The sequence below is a fragment of the Sus scrofa genome, chromosome 9 (genome assembly GCF_000003025.6).
Source record: "Sus scrofa isolate TJ Tabasco breed Duroc chromosome 9, Sscrofa11.1, whole genome shotgun sequence".
NCBI lineage: Eukaryota > Metazoa > Chordata > Mammalia > Artiodactyla > Suidae > Sus > Sus scrofa.
The window spans coordinates 30,771,620-30,791,826 of NC_010451.4; the positions used below are offsets into that span (position 1 = coordinate 30,771,620).

The following is a 20,207-nucleotide window of genomic DNA, read 5'->3' on the forward strand; positions in this document are numbered from 1 at the left end:
AGTATCATGTTATCTTCATACATTGACAATTTTACCTCTTCTCTTCCTATTTGGATGCCTTTTATTTCTTTTGTTTGTCTTATTGCTGTGGCTAGGACTTCCGGTACTATGTTGAACAACAGTGGTGAGAGTGAGCATCCTTGTCTTGTTCCAGATTTTAGTGGGAAGGCTTTCAACTTTTCTCCATTGAATATTATATTTGCTGAGGGTTTGTCATAAATGGCTTTGACTATGTTAAGGAATGTTCCCTCTATACCCACTTTGGTAAGAATTTTTATCATAAAGGTATGTTGGACTTTGTCAGATGCTTTTTCTCCATCTATTGAGATGATCATATGTTTTTTAACTTTTCTTTCATCAATGTGGTATATGATGTTGATTGATTTGTGTATGTTGAACCATCCTTGTGCACCTGGGATGAATCCCACCTGGTCATGTTGAACGATCTTTTTGATATGTTGTTGGATTCGGTTGGCTAAAATTTCGTTAAGAATTTTTGTGTCTATATTCATCAAAGACATTGCCTGATAGTTTTCTTTTCTGGTGGTATCTTTGTCTGATTTTGGAATTAGGGTGATGGTGACATCATAGAGTGTCTTTGGGAGTATTCCTTCTTCTTCAACCTTTTGAATGGGTTTAAGGAGGATGGGTATAAGTTCCTCTTTGTAAGTTTGGTAGAATTCACCTGTGAAGCCATCTGATCGTGGACTTTTATTTTCAGGGAGTGTTTTTATGACACATTCAATTTCATTTCTAGTGATCAGTCTGTTCAGTTGATCTATTTCTTCTTGATTCAGTTTTGGCAGGCTTTAAGTCTCTAGAAAGTTGTCCATTTCTTCTAGGTTGTCAAGTTTTTTGGCATATAGTTGTTGATAGTATTCTCACATGGTTTTTTGTATTTCTGTAGTATCTGTTCTGACTTCTCCTTTTTCATTTCTTATTTTGTTGATTTGAGTTTTTTCTCTCCTCTTCTTGCTGAGTCTAGCGAGAGGTTTGTCAATTTTCTTTACCTTTTCAAAGAACCAGGTCTTGGTTTTATTGACTTTCTATTGTTTTTTAAATCTCTATTTTATTGATTTCCTCTTTGATCTTTATGATTTCCTTCCTTTTGCTGACCTTAGGTTTTGTTTGTTCTTTTTCTAATTCATTTAGGTGTTGGGTCAAGTTGTCGATTTGAGATTTTTCTCTTTTGAGGAAGGCCTGTATTGCTATAAACTTCCCTCTGAGCACTGCTTTTGCAGCATCCCATGGGTTTTGAGTGGTAGTGTCATTATAATTTGTCTTGAGGTATTTTTTTTTAATTTCCTTTTGATTTCCTAATTGACCAATGGGTTTTTTAGTAGCATGTTGTTTAGTCTCCATGTAGTAGATTTTTTCTCATTTCTTTTCCTGTGGTTGATTTCTAGTTTCATGCCATTGTGGTCAGAGAAGATACTTGAGATAATTTCTATGCTCCTAAATTTATTGAGGTTAGCTTTGTGCCCCAATATGTGATCAATTCTTGAGAATGTTCCATGTGCACTTGAGAAGAATGTATATTCTGATTTTTTTTGGATGTAATGTCCTGAAAATGTCAATTAAGTCTAACTTTTCTACTGTGTCCTTTAGTATCTGTGTTGTTTTATTGATTTTCTGTCTAGAGGATCTGTCCATTGATGTGATTGGGGTGCTAAATTCTCCTACTATGATTGTATTCCCATCAATTTCTCCTTTTATGTCTGTTAGTATTTGTTGTAGATATCTGGGTGCTCCTATATTAGGGGCATATATATTGACAATTGTAATATCCTCTTCTTGAATGGATTCTTTAACCATTAAAACGTGTCCTTCTTTGTCTCTCTTTATGGCCTTCGTTTTAAAGTCTATTTTGTCTGATATGAGTATTGCAACTCCTGCTTTCCTGTCTTGTCCATTGGCATGAAATATCTTTTCCCATCCACTCACTTTCAATCTATATGTGTCCTTTGCCCTAAGGTGAGTTTCTTATAGGCAGCATTTGAAGGTTTTTGCTTTTTTATCCAATCTGCCACTCTGTGTCTTTTGATTGGAGCATTCAGTCCATTGATATTTAAGGTGATAATTGATAGATGTTTATTTATTGCCATTTTAAACCTTGCTTTCCAGTTGATTCTATGTTTCTCCATTCTTCTTTTCTTTTTTGGTTGGATGGTTTCCATTTATTTTATGCTTAAGTACTTTTCAGTTTTTATGAATGTAATGTTCAGTTTTGATTTGTGGTTGCCCTGTTTTTTAAGTATTTTAACCCCTTCCTATATCTGTTTGCTTTAGCCTGATAGCCATTTAGGCTCAAACATGTCATTAAAATAAAAAAAGAATCTATTTCTTTCTTACTTCTCTTGCCCACATTTTATGATTTTGATGTTGTCATCGTCATCTTCGTCATCGTCTTCTTCTTCTTCTTCTTCTTCTTCTTCTTCTTAACATCTTCATGTTTAGATCTGTATGCTGGCTTATTTAAGTGACTGCTTTCCAATTGTGGTTTCATCTATCCTAGTTCTTCCTCTTTTTTTTTTTTTTAATTTAGAGAAGCCCTTTCAGTATTTCTTTTAGAATGGGTTTCGTATTGCTGTACTCTCTTAACTTTTGTTTGTTGGAGAAATTCTTTATTTCCCCTTCTATTTTAAATGATATTCTTGCTGGATAGAGTATTCTAGGTTGCAGATTTTTTACTTTCAGTGCTTTAAATATATCTTGCCACTCCCTCCTGGCCTCCTGTAGTGTTTCTGTAGAGAAATCAGCTGATAGCCTTATTGGGGTTCCTGTATGATTAACACTTTGCTTTTTCTCTTGCTGCCTTTGGAATCCTTTATTTATCTTTAGCTTTTGCCATTTTTATTGTAATATGTCTTGGTGTGGGCCTGTTTGGGTTCAACTTGTTTGGGGCCCTCTGTGCTTCCTGTATCTTAATATCAGTATCCTTTAGATTTGGAAAGTTTTCAGCCATAATTTCTTCAAATATATCTTCAAATCTCCTTTTCTTTTTCTTCTCCTTCTGGAATTCCTATTATGCATAGATTGGCCCGCTTTATATTATCCTGTAGGCCTCTTATATTGCTTTCATGTTTTTTCCGTTTGATTTTCTCTCCACTGTTCTGTTTGGATGATTTCCATTATTCTATCTTCCATGTCACTAATTCGTTCCTCTGCATTATTCGTTCTGGTCTTTATTGCCTTTATCTCAGTTTGTATCTCTGCAAATGAATTTTATAGTTTTTCTTGGCTCCTCCTTATATTTTCTAGTTCCTTTCTGAGGGAATCTGCATTACTGTTCAGATCTCCTCTTAATTCCTTCAGTATTTTCACTATCTCCCTTTTGAACTCAATGTCTGTCATACTGCAGAGGTCTGTTTCATTGTTGATTGCTTTAGGTGAATTCTCCTGTTGCTTTAACTGGAAATGGTTTCTGAGCTGCATCTTGCTTGTGTTTTTCTTTTTCTCTGGAGCCTAAGTCTCAGTGCCAAGGCCCCACCCTAGTGTCTCAGGCTGTGGTGTCTGTGTCAGTGGTTCAGATTATCTGTGTGTCTCTCACTCTGCTTTTCAGTTCTCAGACCTGCTGCTGTGCTTTTCTTGGTGTCCTGGAGATCCCTTTGACTCAGCTGACCTTTCCCCAGGTTTGGTCAGGGTGTGGGTTCCCTTTCTCCTTCACAGCTCCCTCTTGGGAATGCTAGTCCAGTCCTGTTTCCTTTTCTCTCTCTCTCTTTTGTTCTACCCAGTTATGTCAAGAGTTTGTTATCTTTTTTGGAGATTTAAGTTCATCTGCCAGCATTCAGTTGATGTTCTGTGCGAGTTGTTTTACATGGAGATTTTTTTTTTTTAATGTGTTTGTGGGAGAGGTTGAGCATGTCCTCTTACTCTTCTACCATTTTGCCTCCTCCAGAAATAAAAATAGTTTAATAGTTAAGCAAGAATATAACAAAAAAAAAATAAAATCAAAGGAATATTGGCTAGAAAACTCCATTACAATTTTATATTCAGTTTTCTCAATTCAAGAGCCAAAGCTCATACCTTCACACAGCTTACTACTGTTAGATGAGAATTAGATGATTTATAAGTTTGTTTTGAGTAAAGAGCAGTATGAAATAGCACATACAAGATATAATATTAGATGCTCTTTCTTTGGTACGGTGTTGAAGTAATTACACACGGTATATGCACAGCTGTTGAATTTGCTTTGGTTAGAGTCTTCATTCTTCCAATTCATCTAACAAAAAGTGAGCCTGTCCTACAAGTACCCTTCTCCTCAGCATGCTTTATCCTTGAGTGAAATAGCTTGCTTTGATAGATATTAGGAAAAACAAATTATCTAGACAAGAGGTCTGAAGAGTAGGAAGCTTCTTTACTGGGCAAATAAAGGAGTAATAATAGCACAGAGAAATGTTGTAGAACTAATGATGATTAAATATGTGTTGAGTTGTCAAGACCCCAAAAAAGAAAGGAAAGAAAGTTTATACAGTGCAAGTTTTGCATTAGGATTTTTGTTATTATTTGCTTGTTGACAATTTGATAATAAATATGTCACATGTGGTAATTTATTGAGCCCTTTTCTGGGTGCTTGGGAAGCAAGTATAGACAAGATATGACTCATCACCTTCAAGGTGTTCACAAGTGATCAGGAGACAAACAGTTGCCAGACTATTATGACATAGGTGAGAACTAGGATACAAACAAAGGTCAACAAAAGCACAACAAAGTGCTCAATGAATGTTGAAGTCAACATTCAACTTTTTTGAAATAGGCAATACTTGAAGTATAGAAAAAAAAAGTCATCAGACTAGGGAGATCTAAAGGAATTATAGTCTTAGGTAGGAGCATGGACAAATAAAAAGCATAAAGGACAGTAAGCTTAAAAGAGGCAAGTGATGCTCAGTGGCTATAAGCAACCTTAAGCTTGGCTATCTCCATTTTGTTCACTATTAAATCAATATTGCCTAGCACAGATCCTTGGTATATGATAGATTCTCAGGTGCTCAATGAAGAATGAATGGGTGTGTGGGAAAGATATGTAACGCAAGCGTGGAATGACAAATTATAACTAATTTGGAAGGATCCTGAAAAGCACATGAGGCAGTAGAAATTTCATTCTGTAGCCCATGGAGTTCCAATAAATCTATTTTAAAATAATCAGTTTTTGTCTTAAGCAAAAGCAATGCCTATTTATGTGTAGTTCTATGTCAGGATCTCCCTCCCTTCTTAGACTTTTACCTCTCATCTGCTCACAGATGCTGCTTGATTGCATCTGAAGAATCATGTCAATTCCATGCTTGAGGATTACCTCTGTCCCTAAACTGGAAGATATAAGGGCTAAGATGTTAAGGATGAACTACATACTGATTAATTCCCTAATGTGCACTGCACACATGCCTGAAAATGTTTCAATAGTGTGGAACTTCCATTGCCTTTTTATATAATATTTATTATATTTTATGTTATGGAGATTTCTGTCTGCCAAATCATGGGCTCCTAGAGTTACTGCTCCTATTTTGTTAACATTTCTTTCTCAGCACCAAGCACTGGTAGCTATGATAGTCAGTAAATGTTGTTAAAGGGTGTCAGTTGGACTTTCCAGAAATCAGACTCTTCTACTAAATTAGGAAAGCAGAGAGGAGTTAACACATGAAAAGACAAAGAGGAAGTGGAGCACAGTGTAGTAGAAAAGCCCTGGACCACCTCACAGCTCTGACACTTGCAGAAGAAAAGGAAGAGGAAGCAGGATTGGGCAGGGAGATCCTCAGACTGAGATCAGAGATGATGAAGTCTGGGTTAGGGTTTCTTACATTAGCAGTATTGAAATTTTGAACCTAGTAATCCTTTGTTGCCAAGAGCTGTCCCATGAAATGTATAATATTTATCAGCATGCTTTTTCACTACATGAGAGTAGCAAATCCACAGTTGTGGCAACAAAAAAGTATCTCCCAAATACCCCCAAATGTTTCTTAGAAATAAAGTCACCTTTTGTTGAGAACCATGGCCTTGGCCATCCCAATACATACCTCCAGACCAAAGCTTCTCATTAAAGAAGTGTCTCAGAGAGAAATGTCCTAGCCCTTATATCCCCACCATACTTAGTCACTGGCTAAGGGCTTCCCAAGAGAGACATGGCCTTAGCTCAAAACCAAAGATTCTGAGGGTAGTAAAACATCTAGATATAGTCAGCTTACTGTGCTCCTTGAAAGTGAGCAGCAAATTCTTCCTTGAATGGAATTCAGAGCAGCATATCCATGGTTGCTACATAAAAGCCACCAGAGTTGCCTATGCAATTGATGGCCTCATGTGTAATGTGTCTGATATACCTTATTTGGTCACTTCTGTTTAATCTTTTCCAGGACCTGAAATCTTTGTTCTGTTATAAATTCCAGGAATAGAATTCTTTCAATCTGGAGTTCCCTTGCAACTTTAATTAGTTCTCTTTTCTGGCCCATTACAGCCTCAGCTTGACTCTACAGAATCGTTTCTCAGCATTCAAAATTTGAACTATATAGTTGTTAGACTTCGGAAATGAAGGAAATCCTGCAATTGAATAATACCAAAAGAATAGTAAAAATGCATTCTCCATTAGTTTTATACAGTGTATCTTATATTTAGGTCACTGCCCAATTTACAGTGGTCACCTATTCTTGTACTTTCTATTTTTACAATATGATTCTGGAATATATTCAAGATATTTGTCAAGTGAGCCTTCCTGATATATGGTCATGTTAGCCATTACTTCTGTTTGATCTTCTAGTATCAAATTCATTTGTGCTCTAACTTTGCTAGATTTACATTCTTCATCTGATGTAACATTTCTCGGAGACTAGCAACATTTCAGAAATTATATGACCTAAAACTATCAATGCAGAATGAACCCATATAAACAATATACATTTATTCAATATTATTTTACTGGATACAATATAAAATAAATGAAATGGATAAAATTTAGATTTTAAACTTATATAAAATGTTCTAAATTAGCGTATTCTGAGATCATCAGTTATTAAAATCTGTATATTTAGGCACATAAATTAAATATGCTATTTATACAATATAGAATTTTTGTGGCAGATTATGTAGGTACTGGAGCTGAGAATATAAATAAATTTGTTATCTGCTTGTGGAGATGGGGTGGGAATCAGAAATAGTAATAGCTTTTTAAGTATCAGAATGAGTTGAAAATAGATATCAAGAACCTTGAATTCATGAAACACATATTTAATCTAACTTTGAAGTATATTTTAGATACTGCTCTTTAAGAAAGCTGAGCAATCTCTATACTTAGGAAAGAAAACATAGTTATAAATCTAACAAAACATGTCATGATTTGTATGCTGAAAGCTACAAAATGTGATAAAAGACATCAGAGAAGATGTAATAATAGGAGATACATAACTTGTTCATTGACAGAAAGAATCAACATATTAAAAAAGTCAAATATCCCCAAATTGATCTATGAGCATAGCAAAATCCCTATCACAAGTCCTACAAAATTTCCTTATAGACATAGAAAGTTTGTTCCAAAATTTATATAGAAAGAGTCACAGGAGCTAGAATAGCTAAAATAACTTCGAAAAAGAATAAAATGAGAATAATCGATCTTTATGTTAAGGCTTTATGTATACACACACACACACATATACACCAATCAAGGCAGTCTGACAGAGGACTAGAGACATAGGTCAGTGGAACAGAAATGGAATATACAAATAGTCCCACAAAAATATGTCAAGGTGATTTTTGCAAATGGTGCAAAAAAATTTAAAGGGAAAGATAACCTTTTCAACAGTGGTGCTAGAGGAATTGTGCATTCTGTGGAACCTAGGACTAGCTAAAGAATCTTGAGACCTGACACCAAACTCTCAATCCATAAAAGGAATATCAATTAATCAAGCCTCATCTACATGGTTTTGGTCTATAAAAGACCCTGTTAAGGAGATGAAAAGATAAGCTACACACTGGAATAAATATTTGCAAGGAACATATGTGATGAAAGACCTTTATATAGTATACATTAAGAACTTTTAAAGTTCAACAGTAAAAATATAAATAATCCAGTTAGAAAATAAATGAGATAGACCTACAGATTTCACTGAAGAGGATATACACATGGAAAGTAAGCATATAAAAATTGTTTAGCATCATTTCCCATTAAATAAATGCAAAATAAAGCCACTTTGAGTTATCAATGTACACCAATCAGAATGGATAAAATAAAAAAAATAATAACACAACTTGGTAAGAATGCAGAGAAATGAATCACTCAGCATCTCTGGAGAGAATTTAAAATGTAAGTCCATTATGAAAAATTAGTTTGATATTTAAAAAAACAACAACTGAAAGTGAATTTGACAGATGACCCAGCATTTGCAGTTTTACTCGCTTATCCCAGAGAAATTAAAAAGCTGTGCTTACTTAAAAACCTTTATGAAAATATCCATAGTAGTTTTATTAACAATATCCCCAAACTATAAACAATTCAAATGTTCTTTATTGGGTGAATAGTTAAATCATGATAAATCCATACTATAAATTACAACCCAGTGATGAAAAATAATACATGCAGTAACTTAGATAAACCTCAAGGGAAATATGCTGAGTAACAAAGCCAATCTCAAATATCTTATTACATTTTATTGTTTGGGAATAGCCTAAAATAGCTATAAATGTCATAAATATAAACTATGCCCAACAACTTAATTATACAAAAAAGTTACCCTTATATGACCTGATCTTATTATACTTTTCACTTCTCTCAGTTACCAGAAAATGGTAATCCATTTTTAGCCATTTGACTGACACTGAAGTAGGGTAGTTGGGACCCCTGTCAGATTGTGCTGTGTTACAAAGTCTCTGAATCTCGTAGTCCTGGCAAGTTCTAGATACTAGTATAAATGCTCCCCTAAATTATATGGAGGTGAGTAACAATTAATTGGTATACATCTTGTCTTTGATAACTTACTTATGCTTGCAACTCTGTGAACTGTATTAAATGCTTGATTTTGAAATTAAAAAAAAATGGAAATGAAGAATTTTCAAAGCCATATAACCAATTGAGGGAAACAATGTGGGGAAACTGTAATGCCCACTGGGGTTTTTAGACTTTTTATCTGTGAGGTTTCAAAGACCTTAACAAAATCAATTAACTACACCCTGAGAGTCCAGAAAGACTGTTGCCACTTTAATTGAAGAAGCTAAGGCACAAAGAGGCAGGGACTTGGCTTTGCCCAGAATTTAGTTTTGTTTTTTTTTTTTTACTTTTCTCCAGTCCCTATTTACATGATCACTCTGCTCCTCAGTAGTTACTCTGTGAGAAACAATCAGTAATAGTCGTTTGGATTAAAGTTTGAGATCTAAACACATCCACTGCACTTCCCTATAGTCTCTTTTTTTCATTCATGTTTCATGATAAATCTCCTGTCAACAACATAGAAGACCACATTCACACATTCTTGTATCATGGCAAGTAAAATTCCACCAGGGAGCTACCTAATGTTGTATAACAATACTGTACATTTATATGGGACATGTTTCCAAGTTTTCCATGTTTTACTTGTTTGTGTCTTTGGCTTAATTTTTCTTTGTCTTTTATCAGTCCTATTTTCCTCATCTTTAGAAAATTTGAATATTTTAGGCAGAAAGGTTTAATATGATAACGAAGAACAAAGATGTATATGATTCCTTAGGGGATTGCTGTTAGCTCTTTCAAACATTGCCTTGGAATTATCTACAATTCCCAGTTTAACCTCGTGCCTATAGCAAGATATTGTTTAAGTGCAGTTTAGCCCTGTGGTATCAACTGCCATATGATGATAATGGTTCAAAATGCCAATTTTCTGAAGAGATACAGGTTAAATTTTAAGTAAATCATTAAAAATTCAATTTAACCAAGACTAAGTGAACACAATGACTCATTTCAAATGTCTTCAAAAGACCTTTATTTCCATATTTAAATAAATTAAAAGCAAATTTAAATACCAGGATAAATAATGGTCCCATCTCTCTTGCTAGAGACAGTAACTCTAAAATATTATTCATACCACGTTGTTATATAAAGGAAACCTCTATGCAACCAAAGACTCTAATACTACGTGAAGTAAGTCAGAAAGAGAAAGACAAATACCATATGATGTCACTTATATGTGGAATCTAAAATACAGCTCAAAGGAACCTATGTATGAAAAGAAACATATCCACAGAACAGATTTATGGTTGTTAAGGAGGAAGAGGAAGGAGTGGGATGCATGGGGAGTTAGGGGTTAGTAGATACAAACTATTACATTTAGACTGGAAAAACAAGATCCTACTATACAGCCCAGGGAACTATATCCAGCCTCTTTGGATAGACCATGATGAAAGATAATATAAAAAAGGGAATATATATATCGTTCATCATGGTCTATCCAAAGAGGCTGGAGATACACACACACACACACACACACACACACACACACACACACACATGACTGGGTCACTTTGCTACACAGCAGAATTTGGCACTACATTGTAAATGAACTCTACTTTAATAAAAACAAAAAAAAAAAATCCAAAGAAACCTTCAGGGCTTAATCCTTTGGGTTTTCTCAGTGTCTTCTTACACTGTCCTACCTATCAAGCCATAGGAACTCCCTCTAAGAAGCTAACTTTAATTCATCAGAAAACAGATTTATACTAATTTTAAATCTTTCCCACCACCCACTGTTTGGTGGTGAAGAATATATACCGCTGAAATTATACTTTTAAAACTATTGTACGTAGAATTTAGTTCACTGACCTGGCCACCTGGAACCCTGAGCAGGAGCTCTCACGGTTTGTTTTCCAGAATGAAAATGAATAACTCAGGTCTCTTTTTTCAAAACTCACACATTTTGCCCTTCACGGTGACCCTGTTATTCACTAGTCATTCCATTCATTTTCAGAAGAAACCTCTCCTACACTAGATGAAAAGGTGTTTTCTTAAATTCTCCACCAACTCTGAATTTAAAATACACTTTCTCATCAGTAGAAAACGCAAAAGGCAACTTGCAGATAATGTGTAGTTCTGTAGAGTGGGAATCAGAAGACTGGAGTGCTAATCCCGGTGCTGACATTGAAGTAAGGAGGTTATTAGGCAAGTGCTTTTACTTTTGGACGTCTGTTATCCAGTCTGTAAAAACCGAGTGTGTGCTTGGTATCGCAGAAGTAGATATTATTGAAAAGTATCTGAGAACTTTAGAAATTGAGTTACGTGTTAGGACTAGTTTGTTATGAAGATATTTATAATAAAATTCAACTCCTTTCTCAAACCTATGAACACGTTGAGATCTGGCCCTGTGTAACTCGCAGATATGATTTCCTCCTTCTCCCTCCTGGGCAAGAGTGTGCACCCCTTCTGGCCTTATCACTGCAGCCTGTACCCCAAATCCATTCCTAAATTAAGACTTTTGCTTGCCCCTAACTAAGCAACTTAAAAGTGTGTTTTATTGCTTCCTAGATATTTTGAAATAAGGAATTTTATGCCGAGAAATGTGTGTGCAAGTCTTCCCTGGAAGATATACAACACAAATTGTATTTGCAAATAAAAAATTATTTCATTGGCTGGGTTCCACATGTTTGAGGTAGAGTAGTAGAAGGTATGACAAGATGTATAGTTTGAGTTGGAACTGTGGAGAGCCTCTAATGTTAGACTAAACAATTAGAGTTTCCGTTTTGTAAGACATGTGAAAAGCTGTGTATGTGCTGAATCCTGTGTATGAGTTTTAAATAGAAAATGTTTCTTCATTACTAAACTATGGGAGGTGATAAATATTTACACTAAATATAGATTTGTTTTCTGACAAATTTTGATTTTGTTAGCAGTTAAGCTGGAAAGTTTAACAGAAACATTTTATTAAAAGTTAAAATTAGCATCTTACTTTCCTTCTGAATACACATAAACAACATCCCTTATGCTGTATATTATATCCCCATGGCTTATTTATTTTATAACTGGATGTTGGTACCTCTCAATCACTTTCACCTATGTCACCCAACCCTCACCTCTGGCAACCACCACTTTATAGTTATGAGTCTGTTTTGTTTGTTTCGTTAGAGTCCACGTAAAAGTGAGGTTATGATGGTATTTCATTTATCTGACTTATTTAACTTAGCATTATACTTTCCATCCATGTTGTTGAAAATGACAAGATTTCATTTTTAATGGCTAATATTCATATATGTGATATATATATATCACCTTTATTCATTTATTGGTGGACATTTGGTTTGCTTTTATATGTTTGCTATTGTCAGTAACACTTCAGTGAACATTGGGATACATATATCTTTTCAAATAAGTGTTTTGTTTTCTTCAAATGAATTTTGTTTTCTTCAAATGAATACCCAGGAGTAGAATTTCTGCATATTATGGTAGTTCTGTTTAATTATTATTTATTTTTTTTGCCTTGCCCATCACATGTGGAAGTTCCAGGGCCAGGGATGGAATATATGCCACAGTTGTGACCTGCACCCCAGCTGTGGCAATGCCAGATCCGTAACTCATTGTGCCACAAGGGAACTTGTTTTTAATTTTTTGAGAAATCTCCATAATGTTTTCCATAGTGGTTGCACCAATTACAATCTCACCAACAGTGCACAGAATTTACATTTTTTTTTCACATTCTCACTAACACATGATTTTGTTGTCTTTTTGATTATTGCAATTATGACAAGTGTGAGGTGGTATCTCTGCACTTGATTTAAATTTCCCTGGTTATTAGTGATGTTGAACAGTTTTCATGTGCTTGTTGGCCATCTATATGTATTCTTTGGAAAAAAATTCTAACTCAAAATGGGTTAAAGACTTAAATGTCAGACCTGAAACAAAAATCCCAGAAGAAAATAAGTACTATGATCTTTGACACTTTCAGCAATGTTTTTTTGGATCTGTCTCCTCAGGCAAGTACAACAAAGCAAAAATAAACAAATGGAACTGCATCAAAAGTTTTTCCCCAGTGAGGGAAACTATTAACAAAATAAAAAGCCACCTACTAAATGGGAGAAGTTATTTGCAAACAATATATTTAATAGAGGGTTAGTATTCAAAATAATAATAATGATATTCAACTCAACACCATAAAAACAAAGAGCCCATTTGAAAAATGGACAGGTGACCCTAATAGACATTTTTCCAAAGAAGCCAGATTGACAATTACTTCTTACTGGCTCATTATTCCAATTTTTTGGATCTCATTACAACAATCAGTATGTCAAATGAGAGTCTGATTTTCTTACTTTTGTAATTCATGCCTCTTTTTATCTCTGGATCCTTTTTGTCTTTGTTGTTCAGCATTTTCACCATAATTATCTAGTTATTCATTCTTCTTGGGTTTTTCTGGTCTTCCTACATCTTAAAATTGATAAATTCCATCAGTTCTTAAAATGTTTAGCAATTACCTCTCTTTTCACTTATTGCTTCATCCCATTCTTTTTCTTCTTCTGTAAGTTCTATTAGACATATAAGACATTCTTACTATATCCTCCATTCTCTTTGTCTTCTTTTCATGTTTTCCATCCATTTGCCTTTCTGGGATGCATTCTAGATAATTTCTTTATCTCTGTATCTTCTTTATCATAATGCCAATTACTTTGTGTTTAAAAATAAATCAGGGAGTTCCTGTTGTGGCTCAACAGGTTAAGAACCCAACATAGTGTTCGTGAGCATGTGGTTTGATCCTTGGCCTCACTCAGTGGGTTAAGGATCTGGTGTTGCTGTGAGTGTGGTGCAGGTCACAGATGAGGGTCAGATCCCGAATTGCTGTGGCTATGGCATAGGCCAACAGCTGCAGCCTAAATCGACCCCTAGCTTGGGAACTTCCATATGCCATGGGTGTGGCCCTAAAAACACCAAAAAAAAAAAAAAAAAAAAAAAAAAGACAAGTTTTTTTTGTTTGTTTGTTTTTTGTTTTTCTATTCTCTGGATAGACTATCTCTCTGGAGAGATATTTCTCATTCATCCTAACTATATTTTGAAACCCTTAGAGGTCCCAGATATATGGAGTTTCCTATCTGAAGACCCTAGGCCTTGCTTTTGGTCCCATTCTCTCAGAGAAGCCATAAACATCCACCTGAAGTTCAATAGAGTTTGATAAATAGTCTCATTGTAAAAGTAGATTCATTTATCAACCTGCTATTTTTACCAGTTTTGATCTTTAGCAGGCTTTTTCTTCTAGATTAGTTCATTGAAGGATTTAATGTATTTTATAATATATTTTGTATTATTTTTAAAAGGTTATGTATTATTTGTCATGGTATCTAGTTCCCAAAAGTACCAGAAAGGGTCACCTGGCCATGGAATGGTACTCAGGATCCTAACACAACAGAAGTCCTGTCAGAATTTACGTGGCGGCTGGTGTCAGGCCCATTGGACCACAAATCTGTTGCCGCTCTTTCCTTATGTTTTTTTTTTTTTTTTTTTTTTTTTGTCTTTTTGTCTTTTTGTTGTTGTTGTTGTTGCTATTTCTTGGGCTGCTCCTGCGGCATATGGAGGTTCCCAGGCTAGGGGTTGAATCGGAGCTGTAGCCACCGGCCTACGCCAGAGCCACAGCAATGTGGGATCCGAGCCGCGTCTGCAACCTACACCACAGCTCACAGCAACGCCAGATCGTTAACCCCCGATCAAGGGCAGGGACGGAACCGCAACCTCATGGTTCCTAGTCGGATTCGTTAACCACTGCGCCACGACGGGAACTCCACTCTTTCCTTATGTTAATCACAAGGTGACAGAAATTTCTGACACCCAATTCCTAGAGTCACTGTCTTTTTTTTTTTCTGGTTCTTATCACCATTAGGTGCACTGTACAGTATTAAATACTCTTGAGCCATATCTTTCTCTACCCTAATGTTTTAAATAAAATTACAAAGTTGGCTTGAAGTCTCAGAAAACTAGTGCTGATCCCTCTTCCATAGGCAGGTTCTGTTAAGGTCAAAAGAAGTTCTTAGGTTCAAAAAGGTGAGAAAAATAGGACTATGATTACTTACACACTGTATTGAACCATGCTAAAGAATACCTCCAAGGTATGTAAACATCTAAACTCAGCCTTCCATCTACAGCTCATAGCACTTCGTTCAGGATGCAAAACGTAATTTCTTTTCTCGTGATTCACAATATCATGATTCACTCTGATTGTAAGCCAGGATTCTGTGTTTCCACCTCCTGACACTTCTACTTGATCCTCAAAAGATAAATGATAGCAAACAAAACAAGACCAACACTCTATTTTTGTTTTTTCTTGATAGCTCTTCTGCTATATTTTATTATCTATTGTTTTGTTCAGGTATATTGGGCTAGGAAGTTTCAAGGACATCTAGAATATAGCTTCGATAAAGGCTTTTTTTTAATTTTTTTTATTTTCCCACTGAACAGCAAGGGGATCAAGTTATCCTTACATGTATACATTATAATTACATTTTTCCCCACCCTTTGTTCTGTTGCAACATGAGTATTTAGACAAAGTTCTCAATGCTATTCAGTAGGATCTCCTTGTAAATCTATTCTAAGTTGTGTCTGATAAGCCCAAGCTCCCGTCCTTCCCACTCCCTCCCCCTCCCATCAGGCAGCCACAAGTCTTTTCTCCAAGTCCATGATTTTCTTTTCTGAGGAGTTGTTTATTTGTGCTGGATATTAGATTCCAGTTATAAGTGATATCATATGGTGTTTGTCTTTGCCTTTCTGACTCATTTCACTCAGTATGAGAGTCTCTAGTTCCATCCATGTTGCTGCAAATGGCATTATGTCATTCTTTTTTATGGCTGAGTAGTATTCCATTGTGTATATATACCACATCTTCCGAACCCAATCCTCTGTCGATGGACATTTGGGTTGTTTCCATGTCCTGGCTATTGTGAATAGTGCTGCAATGAACATGCGGGTGCATGTGTCTCTTTTAAGTAGAGTTTTGTCTGATATATGCCCAAAAGTGGGATTGAGGGGTCATATGGAAGTTCTATGTATAGATTTTTTATGTTTCTTTTCCGCAAGCCCCATTCTGTCCTTGCTCAGCTTTTAAAGGGTATCTTCCAAGCACAAGTGCCACTAGCTCCAGTCTTAGCAAAGAGTCGTTATTGAGATGGAAATAAGGTACACAGAAAAAGAGATATTTGATCATCTTACTCCTTTCACTTCAATTTACATCCAAGTCCCTCATATTGCAGCCCTGTCACATAGAGCAGAACCCTTTTACTAAACCTCCATTTTTCTAATTTGTCATGTAACTAGCAACCTTATTGTCTCCACGAAGGAAAACAATTCAGAACTATTTCAATGCTGATGGTTAAGTAGTCTCATCTTTGGTTGACTCACTGCCACTGTGTAAGTTGTATACTTACCAAGATTCAGTTGTGTTTTGTGTCATCTGTTTGTGGAGGTTGTATGTGTTGAGGTAATCAAGTAAACATTATGCAGATCAAGAACATATGAGTGTACCAAGAGTGAAAGCATTTGGCTTTATGGTAAAAACGATAAAACAAAAGCTAATATTCTTGGCCAAACAATAAATGCGTGACTTAGCACATGCTATAAAATTAGGTGTGTATGAGACAACAGTATAAGCTTAGTAATAAAAAAAACTCAAGGATGCTGTCATTACACAACTTCACATATTTTTATATTATCTAAAGAAACTAAAATTGTATATGATGTATTATAGACAGGACTTTTGTTGAAAAAGACTCATATGATGTGGAAATAAAATGTTTTTTTCACCAGAATGCTGATAATCAGAACAATAGGTCTCATTCCTATGTAATAAATAGCCAAGGTATATAAAATTAAATCATGTTAGTTAAATGACAACATTTAGGGTATGTGTGTGAGACTTTTAAAATTATTTTTCTAACTCAGTACCAGTTCCAATTGTGTTAGGTAAGAGAGCTTTCAGGAGACTTCTGTGAAGATAAATGTAAAGTTCTGTAAGAGATGATGTAACTTAAAAGTCAATCTTATTTTCACCCTAGTTCTGACTTTTACTAGTTGTGTGATCTTGGGCAAGTTATCTTCATCAATAAGAGGTATCAAGTTAATTAATAGACATTATGTAGGTAAAGTGCATGATATATTGCTTAGCACATAGAATTTCATAAATGGTAGCTGTTGCTAGTATTATAAAAATTTAAGGGATAATGATAATACAAGGGACATTCTTGTATTATCTTGTGCCTAATAATTTACTTACTACAAGTTCCAGTTGATTCAATAATTTTATTCAGAACATTAACTGAATATCTACTAAAACCAAGCAGATTCTCCTCTAGATGCTGGGTCAACAAACATGAACAGGACAAAAATTCTTGCTCTGCTGGATGTCACATTTCAGTAGGAGAAAAAGGTAATTTAAAAGAAAATAAATAGCATAACTTCAAGCACTGACAATTGCTAAGAAAAAAATAAGATAGGGACACATGTAGGGAAAACCAGTGACAAGACTGACAGGAACCAAGGGGTGGCTATTTTAAGAAGACTGAGAAGGGCCTGAGGACCAGAGTCTTCAATGACTTTAAGCTATACAGCATGGAAAGAACTGATGGTATTGTCCAGGTAAAGGAAACAGTGAGTACAAGGTCTATTTGAAGAGCAGTTGGAACGTCAATGTGGTGGGAATGGAGTCTAGAATTCCAGAAGATGAAATCAGAAAGTTAGGCAGGGACCAGATTAGATAAGATTTTTGAATACTATATAATGAATTTGAATTTTAAGAATAAACCACTGAAACAGGAGGAAAATGTAGCTTTAATTTATGTTTTAACATTATAATTCTGACCACTCTGTGGATAGCTCGTCAGAAGACAAAACTGAAGGAAATCACTGTTATGAAACTGAAGAGAAAGATCAGTAGATGTTAATAGCAATCTCTCTCTCAGCATCTCACACACGTATATACACATGTTGTAAACAAGGAAGTTTCCTATATGCATCTTTAAGAAGCAAAGCTAACTTGCATTTAGGTGGCAGCATACTATATTTGATTTTTTAATGTAACATATGTTTATCAAATCCTACTTCAGACTCCGATTAAGGTGTGATGTTTTTAAGTACTTGTCCATGCAATTAACTGCATGGTGCATGTATTCTTTTATAATTTATGACTTAATAATACAGTGATCTACTTATTGTACGTACTTGCAAATATGTGCAATAATTGAGGAAAAATGCAAAGTAATATGCTGTCATTTCATATATTTTTATTTGAATATCACAGTTGATAATAGGTATGTATTCTAAACATTGAAATAAGCGCTTTTTAAAATGTGAATTTAAAAGAAAATCTGATTAGTAGAATGTAACTTAGTATTTATGATTTTTTCAATATCTTGTTGAATAACAATTTAATGTATAATTGTCAGTTTCCAAAATATACATCCTATTAGTCTTTAGTAACACTTATTAACTGATTGTAATTTAACTTGGCATGTAGTAGGAACTTAACATATATATGATTACTTACATTATTTTATTACTTTCATGCAGGGATTTTAGTAAAATCATGAAATAATTATATTTTCAAGAGAGGCATATAAAATTTTACATATTTCAGAACCTAAAGATTATTTCATTTACTTTTTATTTTACTTGAGAGACAAAACTGAGAAAGAGAGTGAGAAGGAAAAAAGCAAGAAGAAACAGAAAATGTCAGTTAAGTATCTTAAAAATAACAGCGTTTGAAGAGCTATTATTTTTGGGGAGTTTAAGCCCCAAAGACGAAGCATTGCTGTTTGAAAATGAACACACACACAATCACATTTGATGAAATCTATTTGAAGAAATTTTAATAAAAATTTGATTATTTTAGTTATTAAATTCACTGTATTATTTTTATTTGAGAACTGAAAAAAAGTGCCTGTATTATAAGGATTATTCCCTAATTTCATGTTGAAAACTTGAATACTGAGCCTAAATGTCATCTATCAGAAATGCCTTCCATGAACTCCTATGAAAATAGCTTGTTTATCCTCTGGTCACGCACTGGCCCTTCTTCATTCTGTGTTGATTTCTTCAGTGTGTGGATCAATCTCTGATATCGACATACTTATCCATGTGCTCATTATTAGTCTCCCTGCACTGTCCCATCCAAAAGTATGAAATTTGTCTAAGCTCAGTATCTCCTTGAATTTTTGCTAAAGATTCTTCTGTCCTACTCCCAACTCCTGCCAACCTTGTGAATATATTCCCCTTTTGACAGCTCTATATCTATACTATACTTATAGAGCCCAGTTTATTTGGATTGTTGCCTGTGGTTAACTTCTGTGTATATGCGTGTTTCCTCTTTGACATTCCAGTGTACAACATATAAGTGCTCTGAAAAAATTTGAATTTGTTGTTGAAGACAAAAGAATAGAGGGAAGTACCCCTCTTCAGGACTGAGCAAGAAGCTCATCAAAACAGGTTAAGCAAAACTGTATTAATGTCTCTGAAATTACAGTCTGAGAAAGGCCAATTTCATCGTGGATTGAGAATTCACTAATTTAAATATACAGTTTTCATGAATCTTAATTGTTGTCCTAGTAACTTTAAGTCTCTACCTGATATGTGTAAAGTGCTGATTTTCTTGTCCTTTCTGGTAAAAAGCAGTGTATAAATAATGGAAAGTATTTTAAACCATAAAAATTAGTGATAAAGTCATTTTTGTGCTGCAAATTGTATTTATTTCTGATATTTACTTGGAAGAAAAAAAGAGGATGAAAAATAATCTTTTTGAAGTGTATATGAAACAGTGATTATTAACTCATTAACTTTCTTCTCCATCAGTGAGTTCTGACCATGCTCAGAAATTTAAGGTAGATTTTCAAGGCTTAGATTTAAATATATAAATAAAGTGAAAGTTCAGTTAATTAGTAAATTGTATTCACTAACAATAGACTTCTCTCTCTGAGTATGCCTGTATTGAATTATGACCTACCTTGTCTATGTTTTTAAGATGTTTCGTAAAACCTGGGAATATGCTGAACTCTGAGTCTATTGGAAGAGCAGGTTGCAAAGAAGCAATTATTATTTAAAATTATCAACATACTGTACAATTATTTGTCAATTTAATCCCTTTTGTCCAAGAAGAACAGTAGTAACTGACACCTAAAAACCCAGAAGTTATTTGTCTATTCTACAAATTTTTGATGCACATTTTTCAAGTTTTTGAAGTTTCATTCAAGACATATAAAGAAATCAAAGTATATTAATGTGCTATACCAGTTATTCTTATAAAAAT

At 34.6% G+C, this 20,207-nt stretch overlaps 1 protein-coding gene across 2 annotated transcripts in view; it reads left to right on the forward strand.

Annotated features, from left to right (window-relative positions):
* CNTN5 (contactin 5) overlaps positions 1-20,207 on the forward strand; it is a 1,210,258-nt gene that overhangs the window by 512,017 nt on the left and 678,034 nt on the right. The gene's annotated exons all lie outside the window — the stretch shown is intronic.